The following is a 5,783-nucleotide window of genomic DNA, read 5'->3' on the forward strand; positions in this document are numbered from 1 at the left end:
AAGGAAGGAAGGAAGGAAGGAAGAAAGAAAGAAAGAAAGAAAGAAAGAAAAAGAAAGAAAGAAAGAAAGAAAGAAGGAAAAGAAAGAAAGAGAAAAACAAATATACATTGTCAGACAAAACAAATTTCCACATTGGTCATGTGTGAAAATATATTTCTCATTCTGCACCTCTCTGTCAGAAAGTTGATAACATACTTCATCAGTCATCTTCTGGGATCATAGTTATAATTGCACTGATCAGAGTTCTTAAGTATTTCAGTCTTTTTTTCTTTGTAAGGTTGTCACTGTATAAATTGTTCTACTGGTTCTGCTCACTTCACTCTCCATCAGTTCATGTAAGTTTTCTTAGATTTCTCTCAATATTTCTTACAATGCAGCAATGTTCTTTTTAAAGTAACTTTTATTTATTTTACCTTTTTAAATTAACAAGCATTTATTTTTCTCTCCCTCTCATCTTTCCTCACTGACTAGAAAAAGGTAAAAAAGGAAAACACAACCCCTGTAACAAATATAATCAAACAGAGCATATTTCTCTATTGGCCACATCCTAAGAGTACTTCTTATTCTGTTTCTTTTATGTATCACCTGTCTGTTAGAAGGTAGCATAATTAATCATTGGTGCTCTGGATTTGATCAAAGTTATTGAGTTTTTCACCATTGCTTGTATTTACAATATTTTTTGTTATCATATGAATTATTTTCCTGGTCTGTTCACTTTACACTGCATCAATTCATTCAAGTCTTCCCCGATTATCCTGAAACTGTCCTTTTTATCATTTATGGATCAATAATATTCCATTACATTAATATATCATGATTTATTCAGCCATGAGTGCTGCCTTAGTTTATAGTTCTTTTCTACTACAAAAATAGCTGCTATAAATGTTTGCATAATATGGATCCTTTCTTATCACTAGGTCAAAGGGTATGAATAATTTGGTGACTTTTTGTGCAGCTAAATTTTTGTTGTTGTTGAGAATAGTGGTACCAATTCATAGCTACACCAACAGTGTTTTAGGTTCACTATCATTTCCTAATAATTTTGCCTCTTTGCACTCCCCCCTTCACCAGCTCAATATAACCCCTCACTTGCAAGAAAGAAATACAGTTAAGCAAAGCAAATTAACATATTGACTGTGTCTGGCAGCACAGGCCTCATTCTGTACCTATAGTATAATATTTCTCTGTTGAAAGAAAGAAGACATGTTTCACCAATAGTTCACTTAAAGTCATAATTAGTCACTGCATTGGTCAGAGTTATGGTGTCTCTCCATGTTATTTTCCTTTACATTATTGTACTCATTGTGAATTGTTCTCAAAAGCATGGTGCCTGGCATACAGTAAGCACTTAAGAAATGCTCGTTGCCTGACTGACTCTTGGTTCTACTTACTTTGCTGTGTAAAAGCACACACAAGTCTTCTCAAGTTTATCTGGATTTTTCTGTATTTATTGTTTCTCATGGTGCAGTCATATTATATACCATAATTTATTCAGCTATTGCCCATGGATGGGTATTTACTTTGTTCCTGATATTTTGTTGTTATTCAGTTGTTTCAGTCATGTCCAACTCTCTCTGTAACCCCATTTGGGGTTTTCTTGGTTAAGATCCTGGAGAGTTTTGCCATTTCCTTCTCCAGCTCATTTTACAGATAAAGAAACTGAGGCAAACAGGGTCAAGTGACTTGTCCAGTCTCACAGCTAATAAGTGTTTGAAGCCAGATTTGGACTCATGAAGATGAGTCTTTCTGATTCCAAGTCCTGTGCTGTATCTGCTGTGCAGTATTAGACTACCAAAAGGACTGCTCTAAATATTTTTTGTATATATGGGATCTCTCCGTTTGTTTTTGGCTTTTCTGGAGCCATATGTTCAGTAGTGGTATCCTTGAATCAAAGAGTAGCTACAATTTTGTAATTATTAGTCCTTTTCAGAAACTTTTTTGCGAGAACCTTTTCTTGCTCAGGGAATTCCATGGCTTTTAACTTATCTTCTTTATATGTTTTCTATCACATTCAGTCATTAATTGTCAAAGGAAACATGCCTTGATAAATACTTTAAATGTTAATTAATTATTTATACACCTCCTTTCACATGGGATATCCAACCCCCTCCTAAGCAGGGATAGCAGTGTGAATATCCAATGTAATGCTTAGATATTTGGCTTGCAGTTCTTTAGGTTGTCTTTTTATAAATACTGTTACTTAAAGCTCACAAATTTAACTTTGTAAGTTATATATAGAAATGAAACAGTTGGGACAAATGGATCCATATATATGTAGGGAGAGCACAGATTTGGGGTAGACTGGGTAGCTTTGGGTACTGATTCTTCATGGCACTTTATCTTCCCTCCAAGGATGTTTGTTAAGTAGGATCTTAGGACTATAGTCTTGAAGCTGAGAGGGACTGACTAGATCAGAAAATCCAACCCTCTAAATTTTCAGATAAGGAAGCAGGCCTAGAGAAATTGTGACTTTGCCAAGGTTCCCCAAGTATGAAGGGATTAAGTTAGGATTTGAATCTAGACTCCAGATCCATCACATTTCCCACTGCACCATGCTTTCACCCTGTTTTGAAGAAAAACTCTCAGAGTTTCATGTGGGTTGCATCCTGGAATCACATGGGTTTATGAGGCATCAATAATCAAGTAAAGGGGGCAACTAGGTGGCACAGTGGATAAAGCACTGGGCCCGAAGTCAGTAGGACCTGAGTTCAAATCTGGCCTCAGACCAAACACTTGACACTTAGTAGCTGTGTGACCCTGGGCAAGTCAGTTAACCCCAATTGCCTAAAAAAAAAAATCACTTTAAGGTTCCCATCAATTGGGGAATAGCTGAACAAATTATGGTACATGAATGTAATGGAAAGCTATTGTGCTCTAAGAAATGATGAAAGGATGGGTTCAGAGAAACCTATGAAAACTTCTATGAACTGATGAAGAGTGAAGTAAGTTGAACTAAAAGGATGATTTATTACAGTAACAACATTGTAAATACAAAAAACTTTAATAGTCTTGAGATCTCTGATCAATGCAATGACCAACCACAGTTTCAGAGGACCAATGATGAAGCTTGCTGATAGAGAGTGTAGTATTCAAAATGCAGAAGAAGATGTGCATTTTTAGATATGACCAGTGCAGGAATTTGTTTTGCTTGCCTATGCATTGTGTTACAGGAATTTTCTTTTCTTTTTTTTCTTTTCTCTTAAATTGAGAGTGGGGTGGAAGGAAGAAAAAATAAATGCTCATTAATTAAAAATAAAATAAAAACTAAAGCAATCACTTTGATTGAATAACCTAGAGCAGAAGTAACCAAAATAAGCCTCAAGAAGGCTCTTCCTGAGCTCCATTTTTCATCTGGAACTCTGTGAGTTTGTGTCTGTCTGGGTCAGAGTTTTAGATACTGATACAAAGAAAACATTTCCTATCCTTGTGTCCCTAAGATGGAGCTGCTGCATGAAAATTCTAGTTGTGAAATCCTGTGGTGTTCAGGCTGTGCTATAACTTTTTTCAAACAGTTTCAATGGGTTCATTTGCAAGACTACTTTCAGGTTGCTCTGACCCTGTGCTCCATATTCCCAGCTCATCCAGGGTCAGTTGACTGTAGCTGATTGGTGGGTCTAACCACTGTCAAACCATTTGCAAGGCTGATTAAATACTGCCTTGGGCCGGTGCTTCTGATGCCCCTGGGAGTCTTTTGGCAGAGTGAAAAACTGTGCCACTGATGTAGGGTTTTTTCCCCCCCCATGAGCATAGATTCCAGGAAGAAAAAAAAAGGACCTAAAAAGAAAATCAGGAAAATACCTCAAAAGAGACTGGGAAGTAGAAAGTAAGAACATGAGATTTCTTGTATCATATTGTCTCATTTCCATTATTGTCAATCAACTAAACAGTCAATAAGCATTTATTATTAATCACCTTTTCTGCTACTGGGCACTGGGTATAAAAAGGCAAAAGGGAAATAATCCCTGCTCTTGAGGAGCTTGCAGTCTATAGGAAGAGACAACATGTATACATTTAAGTGTGTATATATATATATATGTATGTATGTATATATATAAATGTATGTGTATGTATGTATATATTTGGTAGGGGAAGTGTTGGACCTGTGATTTCACTGGTATAGGGAGTCCATTCAGGTGAGGAAACAGTAGCTCTGTGCACCCGTTGTGCAACATCGTGCTAGTGAGTTGCCTGGGCTGTTGAATAGTGAAGAGACTGGCCCAGAATTCCACAGCCAGCATGTATCAGAGTCGGGACTTGAAGGCAGGTCTTACTGACTTTGAGGCCAGATCCTTTGAGCTGCCTCCATATACTAAAATCTATACAAAATAAATACCAGATAATTTAGGGTGGGAGAGGCACTCTAAGAGGGAAGGGAGCAAAAATCAGGAAAGATGTCACACTGAAGGATCATCCCTGAGCTGACTTTTAAATGCATGTGGAGATTCTAAGAGGAAAAGGTGAGGAAGGACCATATTTCAGGCATAGGCCCTCCCATTCAGACTGTCTTTGTGCCTTGTAAAGGGTGAATCCTTTTCACCTTTATCAGTAGTCATTTTTACTACACTGCTATTTTCCAATGAGAGACCTTCTTGAATTACTTGTAACCTTCCTCAGCTCATTTCAGCTTCCATGGTGGAATGAGAAGGGCAGCAAAACAAAAGGACAAAGGAGCCCTGTTTTCTTCGGTCAGATGTGCAAGTGTCCACCACAGAAAGAAGAAGGAAGAAGTGCATCATACCTGGTTGTCTCCTGCCTGGAAAATCTCTAGAGGAGTACTCTGAGGGATTTCAGCTGCCTCCCCAAATGTCAACTCTTATTATGACATTCTTAACCCCTCTTTAAACCTAGTAGGCTTTCTTTGTAGTTTTTCTTGTATTTACTTAGTATCTGAAATGTCTTTCACATACTTATTGCCTTTATTTTTTATCATTATCTGCCTAAAGAAAGATTTTCCCCATCTGCCTTACCAGCAAATTTATGGGTTTTGGTCTTAATTAAGTTTTTCTTTTGATCACTTTGCACTTTCAACCAATTTGCTCAAGTGAAGAGTAGTGCTGTCATAGGGGAACTAGAAAGGAGAGAAGGTAATTTAGCTTTATAAATGGCATGTTATTGAGTCTGATCATTTACTTTTTGCCCACAAAAGAAGATTTAGTGTAGAGGGGGTCTTTTTGAAGAATAATAAAAAAAATCTTTCCTTATTTTTTTCCCTTGACAAGCTATTCATCTCTTAACTGGTTGCAATTATCTTAAATACTTATTATTCAGTTAAAAATGTCTGCACAAAGCCCAATTAATGAGATGCAAACCAATGCCAATGGCATGAAACTTCAATGTTGACAATACAACCTCCTTGTCGACCCCAAATTTAACTTACTTTGTCTCTAAGTATTCATTGGATCCCTTTATTTTTAGTCTAATACTGGAACATTCCTATCGTGGTAACTGATGGGCTGACTTATCCCAATGAAGTAAGTGTAAACTCTAAAGGCAGACTAATGCTCTCACACACACACACACACACACACACACACACACACACAAACATTTCACCTCTCTTGCCGAAAAAGCTATTTCCAGAATGAAATGCTATGAATAGAGACCATAATATTTTTCTTTCCAAACTGTTTATTTAAAGACAAGCAGGAACCATCATGATGGAAATTCATAGACCTTCAATGTAAACCGTGAACATCTGCTTTGTTTGAGTTTATGAGAATGTGATTTGTCCATTTTCCCCCTGCCTATCCCTCACCTCTGGCCTGAAGAGAAAGGCAGGATTT

Source organism: Vombatus ursinus, unplaced genomic scaffold, assembly GCF_900497805.2.
Source record: "Vombatus ursinus unplaced genomic scaffold, bare-nosed wombat genome assembly UNPS02014779.1, whole genome shotgun sequence".
NCBI lineage: Eukaryota > Metazoa > Chordata > Mammalia > Diprotodontia > Vombatidae > Vombatus > Vombatus ursinus.